This window comes from Rhineura floridana, chromosome 5, assembly GCF_030035675.1.
Source record: "Rhineura floridana isolate rRhiFlo1 chromosome 5, rRhiFlo1.hap2, whole genome shotgun sequence".
In the NCBI taxonomy this organism is placed as follows: Eukaryota; Metazoa; Chordata; class Lepidosauria; order Squamata; family Rhineuridae; genus Rhineura; species Rhineura floridana.
The window spans coordinates 155524856-155544909 of NC_084484.1; positions in this window are offsets into that span (position 1 = coordinate 155524856).

Genomic DNA, 20054 nt, shown 5'->3' on the forward strand with positions numbered 1-20054 from the left:
AAGTTCCTTATCATTGAATTGCAGTCCCGTGCATGCTTCCCTGTCTCAATAAGCCCCATTGAATACATTTATTTATTTATTATTTTATTTATACCCCGCCCTTCCTCCCAGCAGGAGCCCAGGGCAGCAAACAGAAACATTAAAAGCACTTTAAAACATCATAAAAAGACCTTAAAATGCAATTAAAACAAAACAATGTTAAAAACATTAAAAAAAACTTTAAAAACATATTTTTTAAAAAAGGTTAAAGATATTAAAAGACATATTAAAAGCAATTCTAACACAGACGCAGACTGGGATAGGTCTCAACTTAAAAGGCTTGTTGAAAGAGGAAAGTCTTCAAAAGGCGTCGAAAAGATAACAGAGATGGTGTCTGTCTAATATTTAAGGGGAGGGAATTGCACAGGGTAGGTGCCACCACACTAAAGATCCATTTCCTATGTTGTGCAGAATGGACATCCTGATAAGATGGTATCTGCAGGAGGCCCTCACCTGCAGAGCGCAGTGATCGGCTGGGTATATAAGGGGTAAGATGGTCTTTCAGATATCCTGTCCTGAGCTGTATAGGGCTTTGTGCACCAAAATTAGAACCTTGAACTTGGCCCAGTAGCAAATGGGTAGCCAGTGCAGTTCTTTCAGCAGTGGGGTGACATGCTGCTGATATCCTGCCCCAGTGAGCAGTCTCACCGCTGCATTTTGCACTAGCTGCAGCTTCTGGACCAACCTCAAGGGCAGCTCCACATAGAGTACATTACAGTAATCCAGCCTAGAGGTTACCAGTGCGTGGGCAACAGTGGTCAGGCTATCCCAGTCCAGGAACGGCCGCAGTTGTCTTATCAGCCTTAGCTGGTAAAAGGCACTCCTAGCCACAGAGGTCACCTGGGCCTCTAGCAACAAAGATGGATCCAGGAACACCCCCAGACTACAGACCTGCTCTTTCAGAGGGAGTACAACCCCATCCAAAGCAGGCAACTGACCAGGTATCCGAACTTGGGAACGTCTTTCGCCACTTGCACTCTACCCATCATCCAACATTGGGGCTTGCTTCTGAGTAAACATGCATAGGATTGCACTACAAATATCTTTACAGGTTGTGTAAATAATAACATCTTTGACATTCAAATAAGCATGTTAAACCCACTGATGATACTCCTTGTTATTTGCACGATGGTTTGTTTCTTGCCCAATAGTGGTAAAAGACAATTCACATACTGGGAAGTGTGGCTTCAATTGCTGTTGTTTCCAATCTACTGCCTGTGAAAGTAGACCAAACCATGTGTGTTTTCTCTCTGTCAATTATTCTTCACTGGAATTGGGTTGGCTGTCAGAGTGAGTTTCTAGCAGCCCACAGAGTAGGCAGGAAAGAGAAGAAAATCTTCTTAACTCTTACTCATTTCTCAAACCTCTCTCTGTAGTAAAGGGTCACGTCTGTAAAGAAGTTTGGAGCAGCCACGTTAAAAGACAGGCAGGGCATTCCAGGCAGGTGGTTGCGAACCCTGATATGGATATTGTTGCAGAGGATCCCTAGTCAAGCCATCCTAATCATATCCACTCAGAAGTAAGTCCTGTTGGGTTCTATGGAACTTTAGTCAGTAAGTGTGTTTAGAATTGCAGCCTTCAGGGCATCCATCTTTACTCCTGAGTGATCACATCTAACATCTCCACAACATTAGGTTTTCTTCCTACAATGGCCTTCTGGTGACTATCCTGGCCTGAGGGCACTTAAACCCTTCTTGCCAGAAGCAAGTAGGCTTGATTAAATGTTCCTTATCCAGGCCTTCTAAGCAGGTGAGAAGGAACGAGCCCGTCACTTCAGCTGGAACTAGGAACACCCTCATTTAGCTAAGATTTCTATCTAAATTTCCAATCAGATAATTGTGTTTTTTTTAGTGGTATTCTCCAAGCTACTGGGGTTGATGCATAATGTATCATGCTTAATGACATCACTAGGGCTTGCCCCTGTGACATCACTAGAGCCCACCCCTATGACATCGCTAGGACTTGCCCACATTACATCACAAGAGTCCACCCCTGAAATCTCGCTTCTGACCTGGCAACCCTATTCCCTACTATTCAGTAGGGATGGAGGAAAAATTCAATTCCATTTGCATTTAAATTTGAACTTTCCTAGTCCACACTTTCTGAAATAATATGCAAAGCAAACCATAGCCATCCTTCAAAGTTTGCACCTCTCTGAATGTTGCAATGTATTTCTCCACGCAAGTTATGTGCACAAAAATGTACATACCAGGGTGCAAAGTGTTAATAGAATTGCACATAGTGAAAGTAACATGAAGTCCCTGATATAAGAGCAGGGCTTCCCAATCTATGGTCTGCCATTCAGGTGGTCTGTGGTGTGTCTGTAAACATTCAGTTAAAAATCACACAGTATCAACCACAGCACATTATAATTTGCTGAAAAATCACTAAGTGGTCTGCTAAGACCTCAGCAATTTTCAAGTGGTCCATGGCGGGAAATGTTTGGGGAACACTGTATTAGAGAGAACTGCTTTGCCAAAATGTGCATACAAAAATGTGCACTAAAATGCTGATTAATTTTCATGAGGACTATTAAAAGAAAATTCACAAACTGATGTGGAAATGTGCAGAGCTGATCTTAAGACTGGAAAAATTAGAAACTGAAACAGAGGGACCATCCCTACTCTTGGCTAGATAATTTGTTGTTGTTGTAGATTTATTAGTTGTTTGATACCTGAAGGTCCCCAAGCAACTTACACAATGTTAAAACAAAACAAATAAAACACACTATAAAAGCATAACAATAATCAACAACAAAACAATAACAATACTAACCCCCCACAGCCACAGGAAGGTTTGGCAGCATATTAAAAATAAAACATCATATCCATTTATCAAATACCTGGGAGAAAAGGTATGTCTTTACCTGGCACCAAAAAGATGTCATTGACACTGGCAGGCAGACCTCACTGGGGAGCATATTCCACAGATGGGGAGCCACAACTGAAAAGGCCCTCTCCCTTATCACCACTTCTGAGTTTCCCTCAAAGGGGGGACCTGAGGAAGGACCTCAGAGGAAGATCTAAGGGTCCGGGTAGGTTCACATCAGGAGAGGCATTCCAGAAGATAAGTCGGTAAGGAGTTGGTAGGAGTCCTGCAGCCCCTGACCCAGCTTACAAACTAGACGTTACTGGCAAGAAGAGAGAGCAATGTGTTAGCACATCCACTGCCAATGGGCTATCCTGCCAGGTTTGCACTGGTGTTGCCATTTGTAACAGTAGTATTTTCAAGGAAGAATGATGCAAAAAGTTCAGCTGATTGTGGATGTGTGTTGTTGGATTAAATAGTGGATGGATACCCAATGCATTTCTAGACACAGCATTCTAACTTGCTTTTCAGACTTGAGGCCCCTCCAGATGTCCTTTTTATTGTGTATTCATGATGATTCGTGCTTGCAGTTGTATAAGAGCAGTAACATATAGTCACATTTTTAATACTTTTTGCACCTACAAATGTTTCAGGAAGGACATGCTGCTTTGTTTCCAATTAGTGAATGTCCTCTAACTTCTTGCTGAAACCCTGTAACTTTTTTCCCCCCAACTGTTTGTTTCAGTTTATTTTTTGTCCAGCTTTTGTTGTGCTATAGGGCAAGAGTGCGCCTCCAGACAGCAACAATGTGGTAAAACTGGAGAGGCATCACAGTAGTGCAAAATGATGTGTGGACAGTCCACTATGATTCCACCACTAATGCACTGTTATTGTGTCAATGATATGTTGCAGAATACATTCCCCCAAACCTTACCAGTCTGGAGGGGCTCTATGAAAAACATCCTAACTCACTTTTCAGCCTATGGGCTCTTGCTATATCAAGTAGTTTCCCCTTTGGCCAAAGGGCTATTGGAGGTGGAACTCTTATGATGGAAGCATTCTGGTAAAGTTTCCCTGCCCCCAGGCGCTCCACCTGTATTTGGTGAACAGTGTACTTCAAACTTGACCTGCACGCGGCACAAGAGGAATCTCCAAAGTAAATTGGATCTGGACCGATTTCATCGTATTGGTGGAACTGCCTCTTAACTCAGAAGCTCGGGGGGGGTAGAGATTTTTTAAAATTCTGCAAAAGTAGTGCCTTGATACAGGAAAGCGTGTCTGTTTCTTTTCTTTTTTGAAGGGTTTTTCCTGGTACAGAGAGGTACCATTCTGACAAAAGCCTTATGGTTGAGAGTTAATTGTATAGCAGGATCCTTTTTGTTTAATTGGAGCTTTTAATTTCCAGCCATTCAGTTTTGTAGGGCAGCTGCCAAATGAGCATACATGCACATGCAAGACGGCTCTGCTGAGCTTGTGCATTTTTTATATTATTCAATTACTAGTGACCTTGATCTCGAAATGCTGCAACCTCATAGCATCTAGTTGCAAGGATGAGCAGAAGCATCCCTGCCGTTCCCTGGTCTCGCCCACCTTTGCTGGTTCAGATCAAAACAATTGCCTGATTGTGTGCTTCAAAGAGTGGGCTGCAGCTGGAAAAGATGGGGCCCTCTTTGGCCCTACCATGAAAGAAAGACTTTATAGGAAATGGCATTATGTGTTCTCTCCTGCCAGGATTATGTTTTCTTCCCACAGACCTTTTTAGCAGTCTTCTGCAGTAATACAGCACATCTGGAAAACACTGAGATAACGCAGTACTCTGATTCTGCCGGCCATTATGCGCTTAACAAAGGCTCCCACAGCTGCTTTATCAAGAGAGGGAACACAGCCAGGCTGGCAGGAATTAGCTGCTGCCCTTTTTACAGACACTGCCATGGAATTTCTTCAGATTATTACTGTTGCCATTTATCTGCACCCCGCCCACTAATTTGTGTGTGCGTGCGTGTTAGTTACTGGAGTATAATATCTTTGGATGATAGCATCTTCCTCTTAGCCACGCCACTTGATTCACTTTTTTCTGGAAACGCACGTGGCACTTGAAACAAGCTTAGATAGCAGTCAGTAGTTCAGGCAACCCAAGAAACTGCCTTACACCAGATGAGACAATTTGTCCACTTAACCCAGCATTGTCTGGAAGAGTCTTCACCGACTTGGTGCCATCCTGATGTTTTGACTACATCTCCCATCAGTCCCAGGCAACATGTGCTGACTGGGGCTGATGTGAGTTTTAGTCCTAAACATCTGGGAGGCCCCAGGTTGGTGAAGGCTGGTCTACAATGACTAGCTGGTAGCAACTCTCCAGGGTTGAATTTTCTGCATGCAAAGCATGTGGTCTACATTGAGCTAGGATCCCTCTCTTGGCTCTCCCAAATTTCCCCTGCACATGCCTTGGAATCAATAGGTAAGGCAGCCCCATCATGAGGCAGGGTGAAGGCCAGACAGTAGATGACGAATCTGAGCACATTTTAAGGGCAGAGAATTTTGAAGAGTGCTGTTGCATTCATGTCTTGCTTGTGGGCTCCCCATAGGCATCTGACTGGCCATTGTGAGAACAAAATGCTGGACTAGATGGGCCTTTGGCTGATCCAGCAGGTCTCTTCTTATGAACAGTTCGTATCTAAATTATGCTGTGCTGACCTCACAGTCTACAGCAGCCAATAGAGGAGTGGAAAACCCATGTCCTCTGTGCATGTCTAGCACCATTTTAGAGATATTGCACCATGTACACACTGTTCACCAGAGAGGACCAATCAGATTTGACAAAGTGGAGTGACAGGCAACTAGGGAGGGGCAGAAGAGAGGGCAGTGCTTCACTATTTTGAGTCAGGTAGGAAAACCGCTCATATGCTCAATGCCTATGGGAGTTGTGCAAGACCACTGTGCTCTAATTGAACTTCTGATCATTTTAGCAGGGCTTGTGCAGGAGTTGTTTGGCAGGATAGGGGAAACTGCAACTTCTTTTCCACTATCAGGGTTGTACTGTCTGTTTCTGTTTGTGCATTGGTATTGTATTCAAGGCGTTTCACAGAGCAATCCTATGCATGTCTACTTGGACATAAGGCTCTTTGACTTCAACGAAATTGTTTCCCAGATAAGCATATAAAGAACTGCAGTGTAAGAGCCTAATCCTGTGCATGTTTACTCAGAAGTAAAGTCTCAGTCTCTTCAATGGCGCTTACTTTCCAAGTCCATGGGCACAGGATTACTGGCTAAAGGTTTGTACAGTGCTTTACAGTTTGGCTGGGGTCACATCCACATCATACATTTAAATCACCTGCCTTCCCCCAAAGAATCCTAGGAACTGCAGTTTACCTCTCACAGAGCTATAATTCCCAGCACCTTTAACAAACTAAAGTTCCTAGGATTCTTTGGGAGAAGCCATGTGTTAAAAATACATGGTGCGAATGTGAACATAGAATAAAAAGGTTCTTGCAACACCTCTTGTCTATCTTTTCTTGGTAGTGTTAGTTAAGGCTTTGTATATATGGATGCCTGGCGTCCACACTATTTAAGCATGGTTGTCAAATCTGTGCCATTTGGCACAGCGGAAAAAAATGGTAGTTAAGACTACAGGGCAAAATGTGTGTAAGGGGGAAAGGGTGGGATGGGACCAAGGATTGTGTGGCAGAATGCTAAGGTGTAATTTGGGTTAGAGAATGCAGCTACTTAAAATACCCAGGGCAGTGATGGCTGGTGTCCATTGAAACTTGTAGGGTAGAAGGCAGAGAGGCCCAGAGTAGGGAGAGCCAGAGGCAAAGCCAACTAACTCTAGTCCCCAGCTTTGTCCCTGTTGAGGTATACAAGGGCAACAATGAGTCTGAGGAGGAAGGATGGGGACAGGCAGGCAGGGCCACCCCATAGACTGCTTGTAAGTATGAAAGCAGGCATGTGGGGCCTCACTGAGGTTGGTGGGTCAGGGCTCTCTTTGCCCTAGTGGACCAGTCTCCGCAAACCCAGGGGAGTTCAAAATGGTTTAATTCATACAGTTTGTCTGACTCTCCCTTTTCCAGCCACAAACCTTTCCAATAATTGTTTCTTTCTGTCTTGATAAAGGGATTCAAGTGCATCTGCAGTTATTCAGATTATCCTTTCCTGCCTCATAATCCATGCTTGTTTCTACATAATTCCCTCTGTTCCTCCATGCCCTCCCTCTCCCATCACATCTGCTCCTCTAAAACATGGCTTTAAATTCTTGCAGGGGTGGGTGGGTTCCGACACACTGGTTTAACACATACACACCACCTTGTAGTACTTTCGAAAATGGAGGCATTGCCATCATTGATGCAGGATACCTGAAAGACTGTCTTACCCCTTATATACCCAGTCGATCACTGTGCTCTGCAGGTGAGGGCCTCCTGCAAATACCATCTTATCAGGAGGTCCGTTCCGCACAACATAGGAAACGGACCTTTAGTGTGGCGGCACCTACCCTGTGGAATTCCCTCCTTTTGAATATTGGGCAGGCGCCATCTTAGCTATCTTTTCGGTGCCTATTGAAGACTTTCCTCTTTCAACAAGTCTTTTAAGTTGAGACCTATCCCAGTCTGCGTCTGTGTTGGAATTGCTTAATATGTTTTTTAAAAATGTTTTTAACCCTTTTTTAAAGTTGTTTTTTTTAAATGTTTTTAATGCTGTTTTGTTTTAATGTATGTTAAGATCTGTTTTTATGATGTTTTAAAGTGTTTTAGTGCTTTGTTTGTCACCCTGGGCTCCTGCTGGGAGGAACGGCGGGATACAAATTAAATAATAATAATAATAATAATAATATAGCAACCTGGATATGCAGTTTTGACTCTCTCCATCTAAACTTCTGTCCTCTTGACATGAGGTTCCTTTATTTTACCTTGTCACTTTTTAAGCTAATGCAGGATTTCTCTTGTTCATTTTTCTTTTGTATTTTCACAAGGATCTCTGCCAAATGTATGTGGTGTATTTTCTCCCTTCTGAACACAGCCTGCACTGTTTTATTTGGGAGGAGGCATTTCTTTCACTAGCATCTCCATTCTGAAAGCCACTTTGTGTTGGTGGTTGTTTTTAAAAACCGTTGCAGTCTGTAACTGTAACTAAGCTCCACTGACAAGCCCACTTCCTTTTAGGATCACTGATTTAGTGCCACCCTTGTGCAGTTCTCAAGGCTTTTTCATGAGCTAGTGAACTTGAAAAACATTGTGTTTCTCTGTCCTTTCAGGACTCTTGATTGTAAAAGAGCCAGCTTTGCATCTCAATATGAAATACGCAGACACTTTAATGGAGTGTGTGTTGGGGGGTGAAGGGAGGAAATTATTCCTTTTGATGAGATGGAAATGACACAGAGAGGGGACAGTATGAAAATGCCCAATCTTGTATTATTCTGTTACCACCTTGTGGCAATAGTTTGGGCCCCTGAGTACAATTCCAGTCCACAGAATTCATGTTTTCTAAAAAAATTGACTCATCATAATTGCAAAGTGATTTGGGACCAGATCTTGCAGTTACTTAAGTGGGCCTGTCTGCAGGCATGATGGAGGAAATGTTTGCGCTCATGTGTTCCCACCATGTTACAACATAACATGTGACATAGCTGTATATGTGGGTAACCTCCTCCAGATGACCTGTTTATTGAGCACTCATCCTGCTTTGTTTGCACAAATCTTACACAGAGGGTAGGGATGGGGGGGGAATTCAATTCAGTTTGCTTTTAATGGGGAATCTACCTAATTCACATTTTGCAATACAATACGCAAACCATAACACAACCATCCTTTGAAATGTGGGGGGAGGGGAGGAAATAACAAAAAAGCCAAAAACACTGAGGAGTTTCAGCTCAACTTAGGACATTATTCAACTAGCAAAACAGAGTTTCATACATATTTCAGGAATAAAGTCTATGGGCTAAAAAAAAAAAAGTCTGGTTTCTTCAAATGCTTCTTATATTGGGAGTGGAACAGGATTGCTTCTGTTCCATAAATCCCCAGTGACACAATCTGTCAAGGTTTAGAGGGCAATTCTGCTTTGTCACATTCCCTTTGCAGTTTACACTGCTTTTTCTATCAAATGTGAGAAGCCTGAAATATTTTCTGATTTATGAAATGTGACACAGGTATTGATTGGTTCTTCCCACTGGCTCACTTACTGGTGTATAAATTCAATGAGCACTTTTGGCAAGCACTGGCAAATTGCCACATACCCACTATGCTTGCTCTGTAGGCAAAATGTTGCATCAGCAGACTCTTCCAACAGTCATGGAATTTAATCACTTGTAAGTAGAGCACAGGATTAATTGCTTTTGTGGACTTCCTCTGTTGACACAGTTTGGGAAAAGAGGAAAAGCAGTCCTTCAGTTAAAAACGGGAGGCAGCACTAGCCCATAATTTTATAGCCAGCCACAGTGTAGTTTCCAGGTGACTTGAATGAAAAAAGTAATATATTTGTCCAGGCTGAATTAGCTTCATTTTTGCCTTTCACTAAATCTTAAATTAGTTTGATTTATTATTACCTACTGCTTTTATGCTGTTTAATGGGGAAGCAGCATATTAGTCGTGATTTATATTTTAAGATACGTGCCTCATCTTTATTAAGGCTGCAATCCTAACTCTGCTTACCTGGGAGTGAGCTGAATTCAATAGGAATTACTTCTGAGTAGGCATGGTTAGGATTGCACTGTAAACAGACAGGTTCCTGCTTCAAACTTTTTGGAAAGATCAGTGTTCTCATTTTTGCAAGCACATGAAATATTTTTAATGCTTTTACATTAAAATAAAGTTCTTATCTCATTCACTCCCATAACACCACTGAGAGTTCATTTTATTTCCACTTTATAGACAGGGAACTAGCTACACATTGTTTGCTGAGGTCTATAGTGAAAGCCCATTTGAGAGGACGTAGCTGGGATCACCTTGGTGATCCACTCTGCTTTTCCCTGGCCATCAGTGGATTAATACGCAAGCCACAAGGACATGTATATAGCACTGGAAATAAAGCATAACAATTTATATGCCATTTGTGTCATGTATGTATATGTATCTGACTCAATATACTTCTCATTGTATATGAAGGAGAAGGGATTTATTTATTTGTTAAAAGTATTTTTAGCCCACTATTTCTTGCAAGTAATTCAGGGTGGTGTACAATAGCTCAGTTTAAAACTAATATCAATCAGCACAATAATATAAAATGAGAACTGATGATTAGGACTTTGATGTACAGATTTGTGCTGAGGCTACTTGTGAAATGCACCATGAACTGCCAGCCAGCTGGAAAAAAGGGACACCTGGGTATATGCACCATTTCGATACAGGTGGTTGTGGCACGGGTAGACACAGGGCTCATCTATACGGTGGTTTAGTGTGTGTTTGGTGCTACTCACATCTCCTTTTAATTCGCATGGTTCACATGATGTTACTGACAAACAGAAACTATTGCACAGTTTTCCCGCAATCTGTACTAACTCAATCAGGGCCAGCTCCAAAGGGTGGCCAGGTGGAGCCTTAACTGAGGGCCCCTGGGGCTACAGGGGCCCCTGAGGGGCCCCTCTGCTTCCCTTCCACAATTCTGCTGCAGATCGCAGAGCAGGAGCTTCAGGGCCCCCGCTATTCCCTTATTCAACCTACCTTTCTCAGCTGTGTTTAGAGGCTGCGCCTCTAAATGTTTAGGGGTTGAAGCCTCTGCCACCATCTTGGTTGATAGTATGCATGCATGTGTGCATCCCTACCATCAGCCAAGATGGTGGCAGAGGCTTCAGCCCCTTAGGGAAACCTCGGCCGCCATCTTGGTTAAGGGCGGCCCTGCATGCGCAGCCACAAAACACAGCTGAGAAAGGCAGGTTGAACGAGGGAATGGCGGGGGCTCCGAAGCTCCCGCTCTGTGATCCAAGGAAGCGATCCTGCCACTAATCACGGAAGGAAAGCGGAGGGGGCCAGGGCAGGGTGGTGCCCAAGGGCCCTGGAATGCCTGGGGCCAGCCTTGAACCCAATCCTCTGATGATACAAAAGAGGAAGAAGAAAGTCTTTGCTCTGTATCTCTAGTGCTTGCAGACGCTTTGCTCCAACACTTTTAGGTGGGTGTGTCAATTGTTCCCCTCTTCAAGCCCACTCCTCTTCGTTCATTTTATTTCCTGTAGACTGAAAAGCAACTTCTGGCTGCCTACTTTTGTTCTGCTAGCCTTTTTATGTTGTTGCAAATGGTGTCTTATTTTTCTTTTCCTCCTAACATATGCTCAAAACAAAGACTTGTCTTTCAGCTGTATTGTACCAGTGAAAATACAAATAATCGCACTTCTGGTCGTTGTTTTTTAAAATAAATCATAGAATCATAGAATAGTAGAGTTGGAAGGGGCCTATAAGGCCATCAAGTCCAACCCCCTGGTCAATGCAGGAATCCAAATCAAAGCATTCCTGACAGATGGCTGTCCAGCTGCCTCTTGAATGCCTCCAGTGTCGGACAGCCCACTACCTCTGTAGGTAATTGGTTCCATTGTCGTATGGCTCTAACAGTTAGGAAGTTTTTCCTGATGTCCAGTTGAAATCTGACTTCCTGCAACTTGAGCCCATTATTCCGTGTCCTGCACTCTGGGATGATCAAGAAGAGATCCTGGTCCTCTGTGTGACAACCTTTCATGTACTTGAAGAGTGCTATCATATCTCCCCTCAGTCTTCTCTTCTCCAGGATAAACATATCCAGTTCTTTCAGTCTCTCCACATAGGGCTTGGTTTCTAGTCCCTGAACATCCTCGTTGCCCTCCTCTGAACCTGTCCCAGTTTATCTGCATCCTTCTTGAAGTACAAAGACCAGAATTTGACGCAGTAGTCAAGATGCTGAATAGAGGGAAACTAATACTTCACATGATTTGGAGACTATACTTCTGTTAATGCAGCCTAATATAGCATTTGCCTTTTTTGCAGCCACATCACACTGTTGGCTCATATTCAGCTTGTGATCAACGACAATTCCAAGATCCTTCTCACATGTTGTATTGCTGAGCCAGCTATCCCCCATCTTATAACTGTGCATTTGGTTTCTTTTTCCTAAGTGTAGAACTTTGCATTTATCCCTGTTGAATTTCATTCTGTTGTTTTCAGCCCAATGCTCCAGCCTATCAAGGTCCCTTTGAATTTTGTTTCTGTCTTCCACAGTATTAGCTATGCCCCCCAATTTTGTATCATCTGCAAATTTGATAAGCATGCTCTGTACCTCCTCATCCAAGTCATTAATAAAAATGTTGAAGAGCACTGGGCCCAGGACCGAGCCCTGTGGTACCCCACTCGTTACTTCCACCCAATTTGAGAAGGAACCATTGATAAGCACTCTTTGAGTACGATTCTGGAGCCAGCTGTGGATCCACCTGATAGTTGTTCCATCCAGCCCACATTTAGCTAGCTTGCTAATCAGAATATCATGGGGCACTTTGTCAAAAGCTTTGCTGAAGTCGAGATATATTATGTCCACAGCATTCCCACAGTCTACAAGGGAGGTTACCCGATCAAAAAATGAGATAAGATTCGTTTGGCAGGATTTGTTCTTCATAAATCCATGTTGGCTCCTAGTAATCACTGCATTGTTTTCAAGGTGCTTACAGATTGACTGCTTTATAATCTGCTCCAGAGTTTTTCCAGGGATTGATGTTAGGCTGACTGGTCTGTAGGTCCCCGGTTCCTCCTTTTTGTCCTTTCTGAAGATAGGGACAACATTAGCTCTCCTCCAGTCATCCGGCACTTCACCAGTCCCCCATGATTTCGCAAAGATAATAAACAGCGGTTCTGAGAGTTCTTCTGCTGGTAGAACTGAGCATGCTCAGTTGCCAAGTAACCAGAGGGAGTGGAAATGTTAAATTAGAGGGTATGGTCATTAGGAAACTGCGTTATTGATCCTTCCCCTTAGTGTCTTTAGTATGAAGTAATTCTCCCATGTGGATAAGCCCAAAGGCTGCAGAGGGAATTAATCTACCCCAACAGAAAGGATCCTGCATGTATTCAGTTGAATTTGTCTCATCTTCTTTTACAGCCATCCAAATTAGTGGCCATTGCTACATCGTGTGGGAGTGAGGATAAAACAGTAACTATTTTTATTTATTACTTATAAAATTTATATCCTGCATCTTCCTCCAATGGAGACCAGGTTGGCAGTTTTCAGTGTATCACCCTCCCTATGCTAGAGGTTCCTGGTTTTCAATCTGGAGTAGGGCTAGCCCTACCACTGGGCAGTGTGAGGCAGGCACCTGTGAGGAAGTAGTGGGGTGGTTGTGCCAGCAGCTAGGCAGAGTGGTGTGCAACCAGTAGCAGGGTCTTGGAGGGCAAAGGTGTGTGTGTGTGTGTGTGTGTGTGTGTGTGAGAGAGAGAGAGAGAGAGGGGGGGGGGGTCTGCAATGCCCCTGTTGTCTGGCAATTATTGAAGTCCTTTCTGTTCCAGTCTGACTTATGTTGTCAACTGCTGCTGCTGACCTTAAGTTTTGATAGCTGTCTGTTTCAATTTTTAGCTGCCTGATTTTTGTATTCTTTGTATTCCAAGATACATATTGATTTGTGTTAATTCTGTTTTTATTCTACATGTCTTTTGCTTTATTCTCTTAAGCAGCTTTAAATGATTTTGTAGAACTGTAAGAGAAAAGTAAGAAAAAGGGCAACCATTCAATGTTGTGTTCTCCAGGCGCAACCTGGTAACCCATTATCTGACCCTTTCCCACTGGTTCTTAAGCCAAACCCCCATTACTGAAGAGGGAAGCGCTGCATCTTACAGCTGTGTCAAATCAGCATTGATGAACTAATAAGACACATTTAATTTTTTTTGGGGGGGGGGAAATGGAGCCACATCCCTATTTACTGCAAACAAGAAGGGAGAAAGCTTGTACAGAAGTTGTGGAGAGTAACTGTGTTTCATTTCTGAGGCTAGTTTACATATGGCTTGATTCCATGTTGTAGGCCTACTTGGCAGTGAATCCCAACAGATCTGATGAGACCTATACCCAGTAGTGTAGTGGCACATTCAAAAGTGCAGGGTCCCTTCATGATAGTTATGCCACACCCCTCACAGCCACATCCCCTTTTCCACTTTCCCTCATAACAACAGGGCTGGCACCAGACCACAGCAGGCCCTTGAGCACCAGACCACAGCCTCCCCCTGCGTGCATGCTTACATAAACCCAGTAGATACAGCAATGCAAGACGTGGTGTCACCAAGTGAATTTAAGCATGCACTGACTGCATGCTCATGTGGGGGGGGTGTTACCTGAGAGAGTGGAACTCTTACTTCGTAACCTGCAGCAGTGTCTGGTCGCGATTTGCGGTCATACCCTGTGACCCAATGCTGGTGGGGATCATGGAGTGGGAGCTCCACCATCCAGGCCCCAGCCGCAGGGGACCTCATCCAATGCCCGACCTGGCCGCCCACTGGCACTGGACCTACATAAGAAATAAGAGCCTGCTGGATCAGGCCAATGGCCCATCTAGTCCAGCATCCTGTTCTCACAGCGGGCAACCAGTTGCCCATGGGAAGCCGGCAAGCAGGACCCAAGTGCATCCTCCCCTCCTGCGTTTTCCAGCATTGGGTATTCGGAAGCATACTGCCTCTGAATATGGAGGCAGAGCATACCCACCATGGCTAGTCTTCCTTGCTCTCCCTATCATCTTGTGAGTCCACACTACAACAGATGTCCCTAACAGCCAATCAGAATGAAAGGGGAGGCTGTATGTTGGCTACTGAGAAGAGTCTTCTCAGTGGCTGACTCATCTCCTTTTACTCTGATTGGCTCCAATCAGCACAAAAGGTAAGGACTCTTCTCAGTGGGTAACACACTTCCTTTTCATGCTGATTAGCTTATACATAGGGACCTGGCTAGGACTTGCTCCCAAAAAAGTAACAGCTCTATGACCCACCCACACAATACCAGATGACTACACTCCTGCCTGAACCCCCAAAAAGCACGCATATGATTGCAGCTTTCTTTTGAATTTTCCTTTAAGCAAAGCACTCTCTCAGAAACCCTTTTTTAAAAGCACTTTATTTCCTCTCAGTAAGAAGCAAATGTTATTTTGTCATCATTCAATGCATACTTCAGAAATAGAATAGGTACTTAGATGTAATGTTTCCTCTTGGCTAAGAAAATTGTGGATGTGGCACCCTTTTGCTAGTTTCCCTCCCCCTCCCCCCCCCGGACCTTTAGCAACTAATGAACAGAAGTTCAGCAGCTGAAAATTTCCTCCATCAGTGATCGTTGGGAAAAGCTTTATCTGTTAAACTTCTGCTTGCTACAATACTCCAAGAGCAATGTTAAGAGACAGCCCAGGGAGACTGAGCCATGGGCTTTCTGCACGGATCCCAGCTCTCCGGCCTCATTACCCCCTTTATAAAAACGTAACTTCCTCCCCTTTATGTACAGGGTGGTCTGCAGTCTGAAAGTTGACCAAAACCTGCATCTATACATATAAATTAGTATATGCAAATTGTATGAAACTCTGAGTTATGGGCCTGTGTCCTGAATCCTTTAAGGATGCAACAACACCCCTGCCCTAGGGCTGCATACATACCATACATTTAAAGTACATGACTTCCCCCAAAGAATCCTGGGAACTGTAGTTTACCCCTCACAGAGCTATAATTCTCAGCACCCTTACCAAACTACAGTCCCAGGATTCTTTGGGAGAAGTCATGTGCTTCAATATTATGGTCTGCGCATAGCCTTACTCTTTAACACACACCAGCTGTGCCAGAAAGAAAATAGGCAACACTTCTTCTGAAAAAGGAGCTGGAAGAGGAAATATAATTTACATTGGGAGGAAAACTCCTGCTCCTCTTTCCTTTGCTCCTTCTATACCCACTTCTGAACTGGTCTACCGATCAAGTGAGGAGGCTGCAGTATGTAGAAACACAGGAAAGTGCCTTATGCTGCATCAGAGCATTGGTCCATCTAGCCCAATAGTGTCTATCCTGAGTGGCAGTGGCTCTCCAGGGTTTCAGACAGAGCATGTTCCCAGCCTTACCTGGAACTGAACTTGGAATCTTCTGCATGCAAAGCAGATGCTCTGCCACTGAGCTACGGCCCTTCCCCAGCAGGTATCCTGAAACATTCAGGAGAGCAAAATGATGAGTTCCTCTCCAGTTGCGAGTGAAGGGGCAAAATAAGACAAGGACACATCAGCTTGGGTTGAACAAGGGCCACTTTATTAAACTATACAAAAACACCTTTTAAAGTGACCTGCAAAGGGAAACCTAGGTGCGGAACTATCTATAAGCAAGCATCTTGCCATACAGCTCACGGGCGACCAGCCCCTGCTTGGGACAAGGGCAAGCCCCATCTGCTTACCCCTTCCGCCAGCCACACCCAGTAGGTGAGTAGGGGGGCCTTCTCAGGTCACCACCCCCTGGGGCCGCAAAACCCTCGGGTGGATGAGTTAAGTTGGCCCCAAAAGCAGCCCATATCCTGCCCTCAAGCCGCAAAGCTCTGACAGACAGGCCTCTGGAACCGCCAATCACCTCCAAAGGTGCCTAAGGGGGCCACCGAGCTGTCCTTACCAATTTCCCTTTCCGCACCTTCCCACAACAGTGCCCCAATTATAAACTGCCCTCCTAGGGCAATTAAACTTCGACCATAACAAAATAGCCAAATTAGCCAAATTCACCTATTAATCACAACGCCCCCTAACCCGATTCCATCCCACTCTCACAGTGTGGAGTAGGCAAAAAACCTGCCCGCCAAACAAGGGTGGGCAGGGTAAAAATTCCTACTCGGTCCCAAAGTGACCATTGAACACACTATAAGAGAGGGAGGGCAGGGTGGGCGTCGCTCGCTGAAAGAGGAGGTAGGAGGGGCGGCCTGGCCTTAAATAGGCCCATGGTCCCTCCCCTCCCTGCCGCACGTCACGCACACATAACGCTGTGACACACGACGTTGCCCTTAACGAAGATGGCCGCGGCAGCATCGCTCCCTCCTCGCAACTATGCCCCGCTTATCCATGCTGCGCAGGTAAGTGGGGCTTCATTGATTAATAGATTGTAATGCCAAAGAGATGAACTGGGAATAGGTTGGTCAAAATCATGACCTTTATTTTGAGAGAAGGGACAGCTCTGTTGATTTGTGTTGAGGAATACACTGCAAAGTACCAGAACAGCACTACTGGGAATTTGGTTATACACATGATGAATCAAGTTTTAGAGCTGATCCATCAGTTCTGAAATCAGTAAATGTCCTGGTGAGATTTATTAAAAAGTGGTTTAGAAAGCGATAGGCTCAACATTGTCTTGCTCAACGCTGCTTGTTGGAACAGGAAATGCTGAGATGTTCCTTCCTTCTTTTGAATGACAAGCCAGCCTCTGTCTTAGGGAAGTTATAAGCTTAGACTTGGGAGCTACTGAGTGGACCTAGCAGAAAGCAGGAGGGTACGCATTTGGCACCTGATATAAAGAGTGCCGAATGCAAGCTGTACTTTCAAAGCTCTTGATTGTTCCTTTGCACCTATGGCTTTACCTGTCCCACACCTATCATCATATGAGCAGGCCCTAGCCAGCTGGGGAGGACTAGTCTCAGAGAGAGGCAATAGTAAACCCCTTCTGAATACCACTTACCATGAAAACCCTATTCATAGGGTAGCCATAACTCAGGATCAACTTGAAGGCAGTCCCGGTGAGATGGGGAGGAATGGCCTTGAGGCCCAAATTAGGAATGCTGAGAAGGCTAATTTGGCCTGCAGGCAGGAAGTTTGCAATCTATGGCCTAGAGAACCAGACGTCTACTTTGGAGAGTTGTTGCCAGTTTGAGTAGACCTCACTGGGTTAGATGAACATGATCCTGGTATAAGGCGGCTTCCTATGTTCCTCAATGGTTTAGGCTGAGGATGCTTAAAGAGTTTGCCAGCTCGGCTCCTGCTAATCTGTTGAGATCTGGGAGGGTGGCCAACTCCACATTCCACTGCTTTCTGAAGTTGGTGGTTACGTGGGACAGGGCCAAGGATGGGCAAATCTATAAATTTTGGTTTCTCTCATTATCTCATTTTTCCAGGTTTCAGTTCTCGCCATTTCCACATCAGTCCTCATGAAAAATCACCAGAATCTTGGTACAAATTTTTCCTAATATACACATTTTTGTGTGCACTTTTGCCTAATTGTACACATTTTGCAAAGTTATTTTCAATAATATATTGCATTTTATTGTTATTTTTCATTAATATATGCATTGTATGCATACTTTAGCATACACAGGTTTTCATGTGCTACTTGGCTGGAGAACTGCATTGCAAAATTCAGAAAAGTGCAAATTTCAAAGGATGACCGTGTTTCGGTCTTCCTGCTGCTTCAGAAAGCATGAATTAGGTAGGTTCAAATGCAAACGGAATTTAATTTCTCCCCCATCCCTAGCCAGAGAATTCTCAATTGCGGCACTGAAAACTTTGGAACTCCCACTGTTCAAAGTGGTCCACCTAGACCTTTCCCTTCCTTTTTCAGAAGTTGATGAAGACAACCCTATTAAGAAGAGAAATAAAAAGGAGAAATCTGCCCCAAGTATTTTAAGCTGCATCCTATACACACTCACCTGGAAGTCCCATTGAAGCCACTTCTGAGTGATTTACATCTGTATAATTCATCTGCATTTCTGTTCATCTAGGATTATGGTCCATCAGATTGTCTACTGTGGTTTAGGAAGGCCATTTTTTGTAACTTTAGGGTGAGTCTTTAATTTGGAATTTAGTACCCCATGCTAGTAGTATTGTTTTTCTGACTCCTGATGCCATTATAGCTACTGCTGTATTTATTGTTGTTGTTGTTGTTATTCTAGACTTCTTTGGGAGCATCTACTAAAAAGCAGTTTATAAACCTATATATATATAATTAAAGGTGCTCACATCATTTATCTCTATAAACTTAGAACAAAGGTACATGTTACAAGTGTCACGGGGCTGTCGCCCAAAATGGGCCTTCCCTAAAGCAGTTGAAAGACTACAGTATGATGGCCAATGATAAGCCGAGCTGAATAGAAATGCCAGATGGATATTAAGAACTTGGCAGAATTCTCCGGGTTTTTTTCTCTGTTTCAAATAATTATTTCCCAGATGTATATTGCTCAGTTAGACCAGATTCAGAAAATGCTAATGCACCCCAGAGTAAATCGCTCTGTGGAACAGATCAAAGATGGATGGTGCTGAGATACCATCTGCTCAATCTTTAATGGATACTTTTCAGGTTGTTGGTGTGATGCGTCCTTCCCTGGCTCTCCCTGTCAGGTTCCTACCTGCTCGTGGTTACTGCCTGTCTCTAGGCACCACCAGGGACTCCACCAGTCCGGACCGCTCTCTCTTATGATTTCTCTCCCCGCTCTAGCACAGATCTCAACAGATCCCCCTGCTAGGCAACCACCAGTAATGTCCCAATACTAGTATTCCCAGAGACTCTGAATACTGGTATTGTTATTTTCTTCACCGCTGCCACCATTTGTTACAGTTCCCCTTCAGCCTTGGTCATTACCTTACCCTCCCTTCTGGTCTGTGAAACCCCAGCCAAGGATCAGGCCTTTGGTAAACCAAATTAAGTATTTATTACAGATAACAAAGCTAACAAGATTAACAAGATTTCTTCTTAAGGCACATAAGCATATGGTTTTACTCAATACTAATCCAAACTCCACCTCCCTCCTTCTCCACGCTCTCCTGGCAAACAACTCTCTCAAACCCCACCAAGCAATCCACTCTTTCTCTCCTCCCCCCAGATTCCACAATTCACCACCTCACATTCCCCCAGATTTACCTGTCATCCTTTCATTTATACTGTCAGCCATTTTAAACATTCAGCCAATCATCAAGCATTCTATTGCCCATTCGCTCCCCCTCCTCTTTCACTACTTACCATGTATACTCTAAACAACCAGCACTTACCATATATACACTAATATATAGGAACATCACAGTTGGCCCAAAGGACTGGATCAGACTCTTTGGAGAAGGGAGACCAACCACATGCATGCCAGTTGTGGCTGTTTAATGTGGCATTTCTAATTGAGTCTCAGAGATAGTTAATGCATCCCTAAGACAGGAAGGCTGCATACATACACCATACATTTAATACACATTGCCCCCCCCCCAGAATTCTGGGAACTGTGGTTTGTTAAGGTTGCTGAAAATTGTAGCTCTAGAGGTGCAAACTATAGTTCTCAGGATTCTTGGGCTGGAATGTGTTTTTAGTGCAGGGTCCCTA